Source organism: Acipenser ruthenus, chromosome 32, assembly GCF_902713425.1.
Source record: "Acipenser ruthenus chromosome 32, fAciRut3.2 maternal haplotype, whole genome shotgun sequence".
NCBI lineage: Eukaryota > Metazoa > Chordata > Actinopteri > Acipenseriformes > Acipenseridae > Acipenser > Acipenser ruthenus.
This window is the reverse complement of record NC_081220.1, coordinates 1,986,502-2,004,072: the sequence shown is the minus strand read 5'-3', so window position 1 is coordinate 2,004,072 and position 17,571 is coordinate 1,986,502. Positions and strand designations below refer to the sequence as shown.

At 46.5% G+C, this 17,571-nt stretch overlaps 4 non-coding genes across 4 annotated transcripts; 3 read left to right on the top strand and 1 right to left on the bottom strand.

Moving 5' to 3' along the window:
- The first annotated feature begins 4,151 nt into the window (after positions 1–4,151).
- On the top strand, positions 4,152–4,223 carry trnaw-cca (transfer RNA tryptophan (anticodon CCA)). The gene has a single exon. It is a non-coding gene; the product is annotated as a tRNA-Trp (tRNA).
- Positions 4,224–4,834: 611 nt separating this feature from the next.
- trnaf-gaa (transfer RNA phenylalanine (anticodon GAA)) lies at positions 4,835–4,907 on the top strand. The gene has a single exon. It is a non-coding gene; the product is annotated as a tRNA-Phe (tRNA).
- A 135-nt stretch (positions 4,908–5,042) lies between these two features.
- On the bottom strand, positions 5,043–5,116 carry trnan-guu (transfer RNA asparagine (anticodon GUU)). Its single transcript has one exon. It is a non-coding gene; the product is annotated as a tRNA-Asn (tRNA).
- Positions 5,117–5,518: 402 nt separating this feature from the next.
- Positions 5,519–5,591, top strand: trnak-cuu (transfer RNA lysine (anticodon CUU)). The gene has a single exon. It is a non-coding gene; the product is annotated as a tRNA-Lys (tRNA).
- Positions 5,592–17,571: the final 11,980 nt, after the last annotated feature.

Here is a 17,571-nt window from a genome sequence, read left to right as displayed (position 1 = left end):
GACTAAATACGCAGATACATTAAAACTATTTGTAGAATGCGGGCATCGATCCCGCTACTTCTCGCATGCTAAGCGAGCGCTCTACCATTTGAGCTAATTCCCCTTGAATTGTGCCAGCGATTCTCATAGGCTACATCGCAGCTTGATATGAGCAATTCAGATTGTCAGATTTTTGGCAATGTAGTCTGCCATTTGCAAATTCAAAAAATAAATGGATTAACTAAATAGCAAATATTTCGACTAGAGGTATGTTTTCAATTTCTTCAAAAAGTAGTCTTAGCTCGTTGATTCAGTCGCTTTAAAATCCACCTCTGTGTCCCGATGCAGCAGCGCTGTGTGCTGTGGCTCGAGCTCGTTTGACGAGGCAGAAATTAAAATGGTATTGAGTGCTGACAAGAATTTGGTATCAGCTGTTGATTTCCTTGAAAATATTTTATAATAAAATGAACACATTTATTCATTTTAAAAATAAGTAAACGTCAATTGTCAGAAGTGGGATTTGAACCCACGCCTCCATTTGGAAACCAAAACACAAAATTCTTTACAGTCCTTGCTTGTGCTAGAGTGCTGCAGCAAGTTAGTTTTTGGAGTTTGACAGGTTGGTCTCTGTGGCGCAATCGGTTAGCGCATTCGGCTGTTAACCGAAAGGTTGGTGGTTCAAGTTCACCCAGGGACGGTGATTTTTGCATTTCTTAATCACATTAGAAAATGGCACTCTGATACGTTGTTATTTCTTCCAATTACACTGAAGAAAAAAATGTGCTCTGTTTTTTAGTTCAAAATAATACAAAACAAAAAAATTCTTGCTGTTTGCCGAAACCTGGGATCAAACCAGTGACCTTTAGATTTTCAGTCTAACGCTATTTCGGCTTGACAAGACTCCATTTTCGAGATAACATTCTTTTTTAAAACAGCTTTAATATAATTAAGTACATTTCTAAACAATCCGCTAGTAACATATATAATCTCAAAGCGCTATAAGTTATTTATGGAGATAGAAGATCCTTTTTAATTCACATTGTAATAGTTTTTGATCGAGATCACCACCACCGCGATCTTGAAATGATTTTTTGTATGACACAGAATTTGAGATCTGAACCGGAATGCCTGGCATCTACAGGCAGCTACAAGAACTCTGTCTTTCCAAAGAAATGTGTGTTCTGGTCTCCGAGTGGAGATGTGCGTTCAAATCCCACTTCTGACAGTTTAATTTTACTTATTTTTAAAAGGAATAAATGTGTTCATTTTACTATAAAAGATTGTTTCAAGGAAATCAACAGCTGATACCACACTCTTCTCAGCACTCAATACCATTTTAATTTCCATTTTAAATCCGACTAAAATAGTGTTCCTAACACAGATTGCATTTTGTTGTAAACAGAGTACTTGTTAACGTCACTGAAAAATATTTTGTGTCCAAACATGTTATTTAACTCGATTGTTTTAATATTCCAAATAACATATTACTTTGAAAAACATCTCCGTCTACCACTGGATCGTGGTCTCAGGCTGGGATGCGGACCATTGAGAACAGTATAAACGATATATTAGTGGAAGTAGCTTACATGAGAAATGCCCTCGTGTAACATGCAAGGATGATCGACTTCGGCATTCTCCAACTGCTGTTTACATTTTCTAACACGTTATGAGGAAGAAAAATATTTTGGTGTCCAAACGTGTTATTTAATTTCATTGTTTTAATATTCGAAATAACATATTACTTTGAAAAACATATATTTTTTTAATAAAGTTCTATTTGAGTATTTAAAATATGGTTATATTCAAATGCTAGCAACGGTGTGTTAATTTAACGAAGCGCCTAACGCCGCTCGGAACGTTCGCATTTTTAAATCCTAACGGTCTCTGCTCAGCTGAGTGGAATGTTCACGAGCCGGTTGCCTAGCAGCGTCTCCCCCTCCTTCTCTGCCCCGCCCTCTCGCCCTCTCTCGTTGCTCCAGCTAGGAGTTCAAATTTAGCTTCGTTATATTAGCGCAATTCTTTACTAATTTACAAATTAGCTTATTAGAGGCTTCGTGTTTTTAAGATGGTTCAGGTGCAGTCCGGGCAGACTAACTGCAGCATCATTACAGTATACAGCACTGTGCTCAGCTTTGTGTGGGGGCTGATACACAAAATAATGAACGACTGTTTAAATAAATCACATGTATTGCTTTTTAATGCTAAATATGTATCTGGTATTCTAAGTATTATCAACAATTAATAATTCTGCTCTATTCATATTCAGAATGTAATACAGTATTAAAACTATCAAACTTACTGGAAACATGGAACACATTAATTGCAATCGATTCGATACCAATAGGATTACATAAGAGCTGTTGTGTATAGACAATGTCATAAACGCCGAAATGAACACGGACGGTCTTTATTAAGGGCTGACTCGTTTAGATGTTCGAGAGATCTAGGTGTACTGGACAAATCTACTGGATTTTTTCCAAATCGTAAGTGTACCGCCTGTGATAATACATTTAAAACTAAGAAAATGCACAAGCCCTACAACGAAAAAAAAGAGTACAGTATCTTACAAGTGATTGTGCTTCAACTCATGTCATTTATGTGATTTCTTGTCCTAGCCATTTGCAATATGGTGGTAAAACTATTAGACAGTTACAATTGCACATTAATGAGCGAGCATAAAAGTTCAATTAGGAGAAAATATATTCATCGACCACTCGCTAGACATTTTGTAGATGCCAAACATTCCGTTTCAGATCTTAAATTCTGTGGCATACAAACATTTTCAAGATCGCAGTGGTGGTAATGTCACGGGTGACGAATGTGTTGATTATTATTTTATTCAGTATTATCACTTATGATTTTTGAATTTTAATTGGATTGGTTTTCCTTTTTTTGCACAGTTTGTTTATTTGAATTATTGTTTTATTTCTGACCATTAGATGCATTTTAAAGTGTATTTGTTCACTTAACCATACGTCATCCACTCTCTGGTCCAGACCTCCTCTTAGGGCTCCTGTCCAGACGCCTGTTTGGGCAGCCCTCTCCATAGGGTGCTGCGCTTCAGCTGAAGGCCTCAGGAGAGATCCTGATATCCTGACATAAACCACGAACGCAAAGGTTCTTGTCAGTACCTCTTTTCAAATGTCTTCAATCACCAAGTTCCGCAGTCCTCCCAGAGTGAGTCCACGAAAAAAAATAACAAAACAAAACTGACACTGTCCGTGCACAAAAAAACCCCCAGCTGCTCACTGTCTAATCTCGTCCTCTTTATTTTCGTTTACTTCCCTCGGCTTCTCTCTCTTTCCTATTCCGGTATCTCCTAGTTCTATGCACCCAGTCTCTTAGTTCATCACCCTTTTTATACCTCAAAGCCCTTCTAATTCCAGGTGTGTACAGGTACCTGCAATTGTTTGTGGCGGGACCTGAGGTCCGTGTGGACAGTGCTTGTGATAAACAAAACAAAAAAATACTTTAATTACGAACTCCGTTTCACCCGTGCACCAAACAAAATAGACAAATAATAATCAACACAGCAAAAAACACAGTGCAAAGCAAACAGAAAATTATGAAAAAGAAAGAAAAAAAAACGATCTAAATAAAATATTCACACAATACTAATTAATACGTGCAGAAAATAAATAAATAAACACAGGCATAGGGTCACTTGTGTCAAATACATACACATGTATTTATGTTTCTTTTGGAGGCAAATTAACCCAATACATTATTGCATTCTGCCACGTCATTAGATGAGAAAAGCCCCTTTGTGCCAGTGCGCATTCAGAGATGCGCTGAGAGAATCCGTCTTCTGTGTCACTCAGTACTGCCAGCTTTCCCCCGTTGGTGATATATTGGTCAGCATAGCTGCTTTCCAAGTAATTGACCAGAGACGATTCCCAGCCAATACAACTGTGTTTATGCCCACGTTTCAAATAATGAAATTTATAAAAGCAAATCGCATTGTTTTATGTTTTCTTTACTTTTAAAGCTGAGAATCAAACACACTTCCGACAACTTCATAGCCCTGCTGGCTACGAACACGTATTGAGTCGGCTGTTTCCCATGACCCTGGTGATGCCGAGTGTTTTCCTAGTATCAGCGTCGGCACCGCCATGTGTTTGGCATGCTTGCTGTACACTCTAGCATTGCATAACAAGCTGGCAGAACACCTGGACTTTGTGGCGCAACGGTAGCGCGTCTGACTCCAGATCAGAAGGTTGCGTGTTCAAATCACGTCGAGGTCAAAGCCGCCTTTGTTTTTATTACACACTATTTCATTTGTTAACGTGTTTGAATTTGAATCTTTCCGGACATTTATTTATACAATTTAGCCTATACAGCATATTGATTATATAGCGATCAAACAGATATTTATTGTATTGCGATTCATTTTTATGTTTCATTTGATACAGCACAATAAGCTAAAGTGAATCCGAAATTACTGTTGACCAGTCTCCATTGACACAGTTGGGTAATAAAGTCATATTAACACTTCCTTGCATGAGATAGTGAAAATGTGTGTAACCTGTCAGTCAGTATTTTAAATTAATTTGGGATGGTTTAAGATTGTGAAGAAGTTTAAATATGCTGCGTATTTGCACATTGGGAACTTTGCATAATGACGTTTTTATTAATGCCACTTTCTGACGGACAGTAGTCAGGGTGATGATACAAGACCAGAGCCAAAAAAACCCATTTGTTGAGAACCGCATTTGGGAGAAAACTTAAGAGTTTCGAAACGCATTTGTAAAGGCATCGGATTCTATTATGCTGTTGCCGAGCTGTTGAACGTTTCTCATTACAGGTTTACTGGATTGCCAAAAAGAATGCTATCTCGAAACATCAGTCTTGTCAAGCCGAAATAGCTCAGTTGGGAGAGCGTTAGACTGAAGATCTAAAGGTCCCTGGTTCGATCCCGGGTTTCGGCAAACAACAAGACGGTATTTGTTTTGTATTATTTTGAACTAAAAAAACAGAGCACATTTATTCTTCAGCGTAATTGGATGAAATAACAGAGTATCAGAATGCCATTTTCTAATGTGATTAAGAAATGCAAAAAACATCGTCCCTGGGTGGGCTTGAACCACCAACCTTTCGGGTAACAGCCGAACGCGCTAACCGATTGCGCCACAGAGACCAACCTGTTATGCCGCCAAAGCATACGGGAGTGATGAGCAAGGCGAGCTGCTGCAGAACGTGATCGAGGGAGCAGAACTCAGCAGAACCTGAGATCTCATCTAAGAAGAAAGCAACACGGGGCAGGAAAGTCTATGTAATCAATAATGGCAGCACAGCATATGTCGTTTTGTTAGATAACACCCTGGGAGTGTGTGTAAATAGCTACAATGGAAACCATATACTTACGTCTTAATTTTGATACAGAACTGTGGTCATGTGTAATCTGTTTTCATTATGATAATAAAGCTACATTTCAGTGGATTATATTTTGAATCTTTGGTTCTGTCATTCACTATTTTCTCAAATAAGATGACAAATTAATAGCTCAGTTGGTTACAGTGATAGAAACGAGCACCAGTCAGCCCGGCTAGCTCAGTCGGTAGAGCATGAGACTCTTAATCTCAGGGTTGTGGGTTCGAGCCCCATGTTGGGCGTCCTTTTTAAATACAAATTGAAGATGTTTCTTCGAGACAACGGAGCAAAGTCTGATTATGTTCACAGTGTATACAGTATTGCAACAAAATTACTTATTGGTCATTGTCAAATAGCAATTGCTATTGTAAAAAGCATGCATCGTTTATAGCTATAACGATATTGAAATAAATAATCTTACTTTTTTGGGTTGACTTCAATCCATTTCTTTTTTTACACTTGTCATAACATCATTCATGGAGCAACAGTTGGTATGTGCGTAATAAACCCAATCGGGCCTTGATACGAGAACCCTAGTGTGTGCTGAAATAAATAATGCGGTTTTCTACAATAACAAATGGAGCTTGTCAGAATGGTCTAGTGGTCTACGGCGCCAGACTCAAGGACTCTGTCTTTCTAAAGAATTGTGTGTTCTGGTCTCTGAATGGAGGCGTGGGTTCAAATCCCACTACTGACAGTTCAATTTAACTTATTTTTTAAAATAATAAATTTCAGCTCTTAATACCATTTTAATTTCCATTTTAAATCGGACTAAAATAGTGTTCCTAACACAGATTGCATTTTTTTTTATAAACAGACTACTTGTTAACCTCACTGAAAAATATTTTGTGTCCAAACATGTTATTTAACGTGATTGTTTTAAAATTCCAAATAACATATTACTTTGAAAACACATCGTTTTTAATGCAGTCCTATTGGAGTATTTAAAATATGGTTATATTCATATGCCAGCAACGGTGTGTTAATTTAACGAAGCGCCTAACGCCGCTCGGAACGTTCGCATTTTTAAATCCTAACGGTCTCTGCTCAGCTGAGTGGAATGTTCACGAGCCGGTTGCCTAGCAGCGTCTCCCCCTCCTTCTCTGCCCCGCCCTCTCGCCCTCTCTCGTTGCTCCAGCTAGGAGTTCAAATTTAGCTTCGTTATATTAGCGCAATTCTTTACTAACTTTTACAAATTAGCTTATTAGGGGCTTCGTGTTTTTAAGATGGTTCAGGTGCATTCCGGGCAGACTGACTGGAGCATCATTACAGTATACCGCACTGCGCTCAGCTTCGTGTGACGGCTGATACACAAAATAATGAACGACTATTAAATAAATCACATGTATTGCTTTTTAATGCTAAATATGTATCTGGTATTCTAAGTATTATCAACAATTAATAATTCAGCTCTATTCATATTCAGAATGTAATACAGTATTAAAACTATCAAACTGACTGGAAACATGGAACACATTAATTGCGATCGATTCGATACCAATAGGATTACATAAGAGCTGTTGTGTATAGACAATGTCGTAAACGCCAAAATGAACACGGACGGTCTTTATTAAGGGCTGACTCGTTTAGATGTTCGAGAGATCTAGGTGTACTGGACAAATTTACTGGATTTTTTTCCAAATCGTAAGTGTACCGCCTGTGATAATACATTTAAAACTAAGAAAATGCACAAGCCATACAACGAAAAAAAAGAGTACAGTATCTTACAAGTGATTGTGCTTCAACTCATGTCATTTATGTGATTTCTTGTCCTAGCCATTTGCAATATGGTGGTAAAACTATTAGACAGTTACAATTGCACATTAATGAGCGAGCATAAAAGTTCAATTAGGAGAAAATATATTCATCGACCACTCGCTAGAGATTTTGTAGATGCCAAACATTCCGTTTCAGATCTTAAATTCTGTGGCATACAAACATTTTCAAGATCGCAGTGGTGGTAATGTCACGGGTGACGAATGTGTTGATTATTATTTTATTCAGTATTATCACTTATGATTTTTGAATTTTAATTGGATTGGTTTTCCTTTTTTTGCACAGTTTGTTTATTTGAATTATTGTTTTATTTCTGACCATGAGATGCATTTTAAAGTGTATTTGTTCACTTAACCATACGTCATCCACTCTCTGGTCCAGACCTCCTCTTAGGGCTCCTGTCCAGACGCCTGTTTGTGCAGCCCTCTCCATAGGGTGCTGCGCTTCAGCTGAAGGCCTCAGGAGAGATCCTGATATCCTGACATAAACCACGAACGCAAAGGTTCTTGTCAGTACCTCTTTTCAAATGTCTTCAATCACCAAGTTCCGCAGTCCTCCCAGAGTGAGTCCACGAAAAAAAAATAACAAAACGAAACTGACACTGTCCGTGCACAAAAAAACCCCAGCCGCTCACTGTCTAATCTCGTCCTCTTTATTTTCGTTTACTTCCCTCGGCTTCTCTCTCTTTCCTATTCCGGTATCTCCTAGTTCCATGCTCCCAGTCTCTTAGTTCCTCACCCTTTTTATTCCTCAAAGCCCTTCTAATTCCAGGTGTGTACAGGTACCTGCAATTGTTTGCGGCGGGACCCGAGTTCCGTGTGGACAGTGCTTGTGATAAACAAAACAAAAAATACTTTAATTACGAACTCCGTTTCACCCGTGCACCAAACAAAATAGACAAATAATAATCAACACAGCAAAAAACACAGTGCAAAGCAAACGATAGGTTGCGGATGCAACCCCGGTTCCCTGAAAGAGAAAATAACCATCAACATGAGATATTGCCGTCAGGCAGCACCGGTAGGCTGAGCTTTTATAGCAAAGCTGCCGATAGGCCCCCACGCCAGCTGCAGTGTAAGCCCGCCCCCCTGGGAGCTTACTTAACTGCGCGCGCGGGGATGCACTTCCTCTTTTGCTCTTCAGGCCGTGAAGGCTACCGGAGCGACCTTGCAGCTTGATGGTTATTTTCTCTTTCAGGGAACCGGGGTTGCATCCGCAACCTATCGTTCCCTTTCAAGTCGAAAATAACCATCAACATGGGATACAGTGTACCCTAGCTGTCGCGAGGGAGGATTCTCGGCAGTAGGACAGACTTACGTCATAACGCAACTGCGTAGGCAGTACATCTAGGCATATGCGGAGCTGCGTCTCAGCGTCTATGCTCGTAATGACACCTGTCTTAAAGGTGGAACAGTCAACACCATGCTATCAACCACTCTATACGTCCGCATCCTGAGGCGTCGTAGAGTGTAAAACAGATGCTCCAAACAGTGGAGCAGAGGAATCCAGTACATTTAACCTGTAAAACCTCATGAAAGTATGCGGCGTAGCCCAACTGGCTGCCGCGCAAATATCAGACACCGGCACCCCTCGAAAGAGGGCCCAGGATGTCGCCATACCCCTGGTAGAATGCGCCTTCAACTGCCCTGGTGGTGGAAGGCCTGCAGATTCATAGGCTAATTTAATAGCATCCACTATCCAGTGGGAAAGGCGCTGTTTAGACAGCGGCTGACCCAAAGATCTAGAACCATGGCATATGAACAACTGTTCTGTCTGCCTCACAGTCTTTGTACGGTCAATATAACACCTCAATGCCCTCACGGGGCAGAGCATGTGTAACCGCTCTTCCTCTGGGGAAGAAAAAGGAGGAGGATGGAACGCCATCAACTCGACTGACTGGTTCATGTGGAACGGGGATATAACCTTTGGTAAAAAGGCCGGATTAGGGCGCATGGAGACCTTAGAACCGTCTCCTGCAAAACGAGTACAAGAAGGATGCACTGAAAGTGCATGTAACTCGCTCACGCGTTTTGCTGATACCACAGCCAGCAAAAATGCAGTCTTAATAGATATGAGCTTCATATCCACGCTGTGGAGAGGCTCAAACGGTGCCTTGGTAAGGGCTTCTAGCACCACATCAAGGCTCCACGACGGTAAACTGGTCGTTCTTGGAGGCCGCAAGCGTCTTGCGCCTTTCAGAAACTGAGATGCCAAAAAATGGCAACCAGGTGATAAACCGTCAATGCGTACATGACAAGCCGAAATGGCGGCTAAATACACTTTAAGTGTAGAAGGAGATTTCCCTTCATCCAGCAGTTTCTGTAGAAACTGCAATATTACTGCCATGGGACAGGAGACTGGGTCGTGGCTCTCAGCCAGACACCAACTCTGAAACAACTGCCACTTATACGCATACTGCGACCTAGTAGAGGGCGCTCTCGCACTCTGGATGGTCGATATAACTGCAGTCGAAAGCCCTAAGGCTGACAGGCGCTCCCGCTCAGGGGCCAAACCCATAACTGCATGAGTTTGGGGTTCGGATGCCAAAGCTCTCCTTGAGCTTGGGACAACAGGTCCGCTCGCAGAGGGAGCTCCCTCGGGCGACCGTGCAGTAATTGCACTAGACTCGGGAACCATATTCTCCGAGGCCACCGAGGAGCGATCAGAATCACTGTCGCTCGCTCTACCCTGACCTTCTCCAAGAAGGCGGGGAGCATCGGAATCGGTGGAAAGGCATACAGGAGCCCTGGCGGCCATTCGTGAGCCAGTGCATCCACCCCCAGGGGGCTGTCGAGGTCCTTCACCGAGAACCATAGGGGACAGTGCGTGGTCTCTCGCGAAGCGAAGAGATCGACTTGCGCTGTGCCGAACCATTCCCAGATGCGCTCTACCACCCGAGGGTGAAGACGCCATTCGCCCGCAAGAGGACCTCCTCTGGACAGGAGATCCGCTGCGTAATTGACTCTGCCCGGCAGATGAACTGCACGCAGAGAGGCTAAACGCGGTTGAGCCCAGAGCAACAGCCGCGTTACCATCCGGTGAAGACCGGGGGACCGCAATCCGCCCTGGCGATTGATATACGCCACTACTGTGGTGTTGTCTGACCGCACTAACACGTGCTTGTCTAGAAGCACTGGCAAGAAGTGCCGAAGGGCGAGGTCCACTGCTCTGAGCTCCAGAGCGTTGATGTGGGCTGACCTCCAAGGTCCTGACCACACTCCACGGGTCCCTGTCCCGTTCCAGACTGCTCCCCAACCTTGGTTGGAAGCGTCGGTTGTGATAACTTCCCTTCGGAAGATGGGACCCAAGCGCACGCCCTGGCGGATGTTCGACTGAACTTTCCACCAGCGTAATGTTTCCCAGCAGGTTCGGGATACCCTCAACCTGCGGTGCTTGTCTCTCCGCGGGTGCAACGCGAAGGCATTGAACCAGGCCTGCAGAGGTCTCTGGTGTAGTAAGCCCAAAGGAAGGGCTTGCGAGGCGGCAGCCATCAAACCCAGCATGCGCTGACAGAGCTCCATGCTGACTGTTTCTCTCAACCTGAATAGGGAGAGACACCGCTCTAATGAGGCAACTCTTTGTGTCGATAGGGTCGCTTCCATGGACACTGAGTCCAGATGCAGACCCAAAAACTCGGTCTGTTGGCTGGGCACGAGGCGGCTCTTGTCTGGATTGACCTTCAGACCTAGCCGCTGAAGATGGTCTGTAACCATCACTGTGTGCTGTGCCAGCTGCTCCTTTGACTGCGCGCAGACGAGCCAGTCGTCCAGATAGTTCAGCAGTCGGACGCCTTGAGCCCGCAAAGGAGCTAAAATGGCGTCCATACACTTCGAAAAGGTTCGAGGAGCTAGAGACAGGCCGAATGGCAGGACGCAAAACTCGTAGACCCTGCTCTGGAATGCGAATCGTAGATACTTCCTGTGACCCGGACAGATGGGAACGTGAAAGTACGCATCTGTCAGATCTATGGTGGTAAACCAGTCGCCCTGCCGGACAGACTGGACAATGTGCCTGTGCGTGAGCATCCTGAACGACAACACCCATAGGTATTTGTTCAGTACACGCAGGTCTAGAATAGGGCGGAGCCCGCCGTCCTTCTTTGGCACAAGGAAGTATTTGGAGTAGAACCCCTGGTCGGTCAGAGCAGGGTCTACTAGTTGAATGGCACGCTTCCTGAGCAATGCCTGTATTTCCATATTCAGAGCTGAGGACTGAACCACGTCCTTCACCACAGTTACTACCACCCCCCTGAAGGGGGGGGAGTTTTAACCGGAACTGAAGGGTGTACCCGGTGAGTATAGTTTTGCGCACCCAGATATCGCTGGTGCATTGTTGCCAAAACAGAAGCTGTGGAACAGTATAGGGTTGGGTTAATGGCTGCCTGGTTTTCTCAGGGCTGCTTAGGCTTCGCTCGCTCACGAGGGGCCTGGCCAGAGCCATGAGGGCGTGGTCTGCCGCCTCCTCTAGGTCGCCACCCTGTGCGCTGCGGTCGTCCCCTTGGGATTTGGCCACGCGCTGCTGTATCCGCCGGGGAGGTCTTAGTACCCCCTGGACGCGGCTGGTGTTGCGGTGGTGTTCTACGCCACTGATGTTCTTGTGGGCGCTTGACCTGGAAAGGCCTACGCGGCCATATCGTAGCCAACTGCTGTGATGCCTCTCTAGCCTTAGCTGAGCTTTGCAGCATCTCTTCCACCGCTGGGCCAAATGTGTGCCCCGGTGTAATTGGGGCATCCAACAAGGGAGCTTTGTCATGCTCCTGGACTCTCACCTGCGAGAGCCAGAGCTGTCGTCTGGCCACCACCAGAGACGCGATGCTCCTGCCCTGGGCCCGCGCGTTAAGCTGGGCTAGCTTGACCAGCAGCTGGGCAACTAGCCCCAACTCCGCTCTCAGAGACACCGAAGGGTAGTCTGGGAGATCCTTTATTAGCGCAGCCTGATAAACTGAGAGGAGGCTGGCCAAATTGGACAGCCTAACTGCCTCTGTAGCCGCCGAATAGCCCCTCTTGAGGTGCACCTCAGTGATCCTGCACTGCTTGTTAGGGCAGGTGGGGTCTTTCACCAACCCAGAGAGTGTTGGTGACTTCACCAACGCTGCGAACGCAGCGCCAACTGGCGGAAATGACGCCAGACCCGCTTCACTCGCACCTTGCATGGTAAAGGCAGCCGCCTTACGCGAGGTTGCCGGGGCGGAGGCTGGAGTCCCCCAAGTGGACTGCACCTCCTTAACAAAGTCTGGGAAGGCCGGAAGCGTCCTAGACTGCTGGCCCTGTGCCAAAGGCGACTCAAAAAGAGAGCGCCTAGGTTCTTCAGTGGCAGGCCATTCTAAGCCCAGGTGGCGAGTCGCCCGCTCTACTAGGGACCATAAAGAGTCATCTACGCCTACCTCCATCTCAGACTCTGAGTGGTGGGACGTGAGCTCTGCCTCCACACTATCCTCTCCGTGGAGAGGCTGACCCTCTGATGCATCTCGAGAGATAGCATCCACGTCCCATGCGTCCTGTTGCGCAACTGGAATGGACAGGGGTTGTGGTAGGATGATCGGCTGGTTGACAGCCGGTCTGACTGGCTCCTCTGCGGCCCGAGCTGTGGCAAGGGACATGAGCAGCGATTGCTGCCCCATCATAAGGTCCATAAACTGAGACATCTTATTGGTGAGCTCAGTTACACCACCTCGCCTGTCGCGACGAGGAGAACGGGAACGTCCTCTCCTTCGGGGCGATCTAGAGCGGGATCTCGAGATCTGACGGGGGCGTTCGCCACGAGGAGAAGGGCCTCGCATTACAGAACGGCTGTGGGAGCGGTCTCTCTTACGCCTAACGTCAGGAGATCGTTGACCAGGGGTAACCTGGGAAGGCGAACTCCTGGAAAAAGGCAGCTTCGCTGGCGGGGAAGCCAAAGAAGGCTGCGGGGCGGAAAGGGTGTGTGACGACCCAGATGAAGGGGAGCGATCCCCGACTGCTCTCCTCGCCCTACGACGCAGAGTGCGCGTCTGAAAGCTTGCACATAACGTGCAAAAGGCTTTATCTGCCAAAGCAGATGCCGCATGCTCCGGCCCCAGACAGGACACGCAGTCCTCATGTGGGTCATTAGCCGGTAACTTCGTCCCACAGGTGACACAGCGGTGAAATGACATGGTGCAGCACGTTGTATGCCGAAGCGTACCGTGCCAGTAATAGGAGCGCCGAGCGTTAAGCACTGAGCACCAAGCGAACAGCTTTAAGGTGCGTTGAGGCGCGTGCACCAAGCACTGAAAGACAAACGTCAAGTGCGTGCACTGAAGCGTCGAGGTGCGTGCACCAAAGGTGCGTGCACCGAGCACCGAGCGTCGAGGTGCGTGCACCGAGGCACCGAGCACCGAGCGTCAAGGTACGTGCACCGAGGCACCGAGCGTCGAGTTGCGTGCACCAAGGCACCGAGCACCGAGCGTCGAGGCGCGTGCACCGAGCGCCGAGCTTCGAGGTGCGTGCACCGAGCACCGAGCACCGAGCGTCGAGGTGCGTGCACCGAGGCACCGAGCACCGAGCGTCAAGGTGCGTGCACCGAGCGTCGAGGTGCGTGCACCGAGGCACCAAGCACCGAGCGTCGAGGCGCGTGCACCGAGGCACCGAGCGCCGAGCGTCGAGGCGCGTGCACCGAGGCACCGAGCGCCGAGCGTCGAGGCGCGTGCACCGAGGCACCGAGCGCCGAGCTTCGAGGTGCGTGCACCGAGCACCAAGCGTCGAGGTGCGTGCACCGAGGCACCGAGCACCGAGCGTCGAGGTGCGTGCACCGAGCACCGAGCGTCGAGGTGCGTGCACTGAGGCACCGAGCACCGAGCGTCGAGGTGCGTGCACCGAGGCACCGAGCACCGAGCGTCGAGGTGCGTGCACCGAGGCACCGAGCGTCGAGGTGCGTGCACCGAGGCACCGAGCACCGAGCGTCGAGGTGCGTGCACCGAGGCACCGAGCACCGAGCGTCGAGGTGCGTGCAGCGAGGCACTGAGCACCGAGCGTCGAGGTGCGTGCACAGGTGCGTTGCGTGCACTGAGCCCAAGCACTAGGCGCCGAAGCGCTACACCAGGCGCCTAAGCGCTGACACCGAAAGCGCCGGAGCGCGTGTACTGCACCAGACGATCCACGTCAGCTGACCCGCAAAGCGGAGACGCTATGTGCTCTAGTACTGTGTCTGAGTCTCGAAAGACAAGGTGTTGTGCTGCTTATAAGGGCAACAGTTAATGCACTTGGTGGTCGTCTTCCTTATACTGTATGGGAAAAAAACTTTTTTTTTTTTTTTTTTTTTTTTTTTATTTTGTTTGGACGCTGCAGCAGACACTACGTATAGTGTAAGACAGTGGGGCTATACTCAATAGCAGCCACGTGGCGGTAGAACGCGCCGCGGTGGGGGGGGAGACTGCAATGCAGGCTGCACGCACACACACACACACACACGCGGTCTAGCCTAAGCAAGACCGAGGCTGCAATAATGCGCGTGGCCTAAGGCCAACGCAACACGCGTCCCAAACAATATACAATAAAAAATATATATAACAATATATATATACACAAAAACCCAAATAATAAATATAATATAAATTATATATTATAATAATAACAATAAGAAAAGGAAGACGGGAGACCACAAAGACGTGATGCCGAAGCAAAGCGAAAGGAAAAATATATATATTAACAAGAAAATATATATAATCCTAAATAACACAATAACTGAAATAAACTCAGAGATGGGGTAATTAACCAGCTTCTCAAGCGTAAGCTTATCGAGTACAATCAGTTAACAAGCTCTATTATCTATTACCTACCGTACCAAGGCTGAAGACAAAAGAGGAAGTGCATCCCCGCGCGCGCAGTTAAGTAAGCTCCCAGGGGGGCGGGCTTACACTGCAGCTGGCGCGGGGGCCTATCGGCAGCTTTGCTATAAAAGCTCAGCCTACCGGTGCTGCCTGACGGCAATATCTCATGTTGATGGTTATTTTCGACTTGAAAGGGAACTGGGCAGACACATGGCAAATGGCATTTATAAAAGAAAAGTGTAAGGTACTGCACACAGGCAATACATTTCTCCCCCTTTCCTTTCTATATTGGTTAATTGTGGGCTCTATTTTCTTTTTTTTAACATCACTGAGTCCCTTGTCCCTGTGCAACCACAATGTAGAAACATATAGAGAATGTATGGGAATGGACAATAAACATCACTGCTGTTTCTCTTAAAGCGTGTTTATTTATTTCTAATACTGGACCCTGTCTTAATACTGTATTATATTCTGAATATGAATATAGCTGGATTATTAATTGTAGATAATACTTAGAATACCAAATACATATTTAGCATTAAAAAGTCGTTCATTATTTTGTGTATCAGCCGCCACACAAAGCTGAGCGCAGTGCGGTATACTGTAATGATGCTGCAGTCAGTCTGCCCGGACTGCACCTGCACCGAGGCACCGAGCACCGAGCGTCGAGGCGCGTGCACCGAGGCACCGAGCGCCGAGCGTCGAGGCGCGTGCACCGAGGCACCGAGCGCCGAGCGTCGAGGCGCGTGCACCGAGGCACCGAGCGCCGAGCTTCGAGGTGCGTGCACCGAGCACCGAGCGTCGAGGTGCGTGCACCGAGGCACCGAGCACCGAGCGTCGAGGTGCGTGCACCGAGGCACCGAGCACCGAGCGTCGAGGTGCGTGCACCGAGGCACCGAGCACCGAGCGTCGAGGTGCGTGCAGCGAGGCACCGAGCACCGAGCGTCGAGGTGCGTGCACAGGTGCGTTGCGTGCACTGAGCCCAAGCACTAGGCGCCGAAGCGCTACACCAGGCGCCTAAGCGCTGACACCGAAAGCGCCGGAGCGCGTGTACTGCACCAGACGATCCACGTCAGCTGACCCGCAAAGCGGAGACGCTATGTGCTCTAGTACTGTGTCTGAGTCTCGAAAGACAAGGTGTTGTGCTGCTTATAAGGGCAACAGTTAATGTACTTGGTGGTCGTCTTCCTTATACTGTATGGGAAAAAAACTTTTTTTTTTTTTTTTTTTTTTTTTTTTGTTTGGACGCTGCAGCAGACACTACGTATAGTGTAAGACAGTGGGGCTATACTCAATAGCAGCCACGTGGCGGTAGAACGCGCCGCGGTGGGGGGGAAGACTGCAATGCAGGCTGCACGCACACACACACACACACACGCGGTCTAGCCTAAGCAAGACCGAGGCTGCAATAATGCGCGTGGCCTAAGGCCAACGCAACACGCGTCCCAAACAATATACAATAAAAAATATATATAACAATATATATATACACAAAAACCCAAATAATAAATATAATATAAATTATATATTATAATAATAACAATAAGAAAAGGAAGACGGGAGACCACAAAGACGCGATGCCGAAGCAAAGCGAAAGGAAAAATATATATATTAACAAGAAAATATATATAATCCTAAATAACACAATAACTGAAATAAACTCAGAGATGGGGTAATTAACCAGCTTCTCAAGCGTAAGCTTATCGAGTACAATCAGTTAACAAGCTCTATTATCTATTACCTACCGTACCAAGGCTGAAGACAAAAGAGGAAGTGCATCCCCGCGCGCGCAGTTAAGTAAGCTCCCAGGGGGGCGGGCTTACACTGCAGCTGGCGCGGGGGCCTATCGGCAGCTTTGCTATAAAAGCTCAGCCTACCGGTGCTGCCTGACGGCAATATCTCATGTTGATGGTTATTTTCGACTTGAAAGGGAACTGGGCAGACACATGGCAAATGGCATTTATAAAAGAAAAGTGTAAGGTACTGCACACAGGCAATACATTTCTCCCCCTTTCCTTTCTATATTGGTTAATTGTGGGCTCTATTTTCTTTTTTTTAACATCACTGAGTCCCTTGTCCCTGTGCAACCACAATGTAGAAACATATAGAGAATGTATGGGAATGGACAATAAACATCACTGCTGTTTCTCTTAAAGCGTGTTTATTTATTTCTAATACTGGACCCTGTCTTAATACTGTATTATATTCTGAATATGAATATAGCTGGATTATTAATTGTAGATAATACTTAGAATACCAAATACATATTTAGCATTAAAAAGTCGTTCATTATTTTGTGTATCAGCCGCCACACAAAGCTGAGCGCAGTGCTGTATACTGTAATGATGCTCCAGTCAGTCTGCCCGGACTGCACCTGAACCAGCTTAAAAACACGAAGCTTCTAATAAGCTAATTTGTAAAAGTTAGTAAAGAATTGCGCTAATATAACGAAGCTAAATTTGAACTCCTAGCTGGAGCAACGAGAGAGGGCGAGAGGGCGGGGCAGAGAAGGAGGGGGGAGACGCTGCTAGGCAACCGGCTCGTGAACATTCCACTCAGCTGAGCAGAGACCGTTAGGATTTAAAAATGCGAACGTTCCGAGCGGCGTTAGGCGCTTCGTTAAATTAACACACCGTTGCTGGCATTTTAATTTTGAAGAT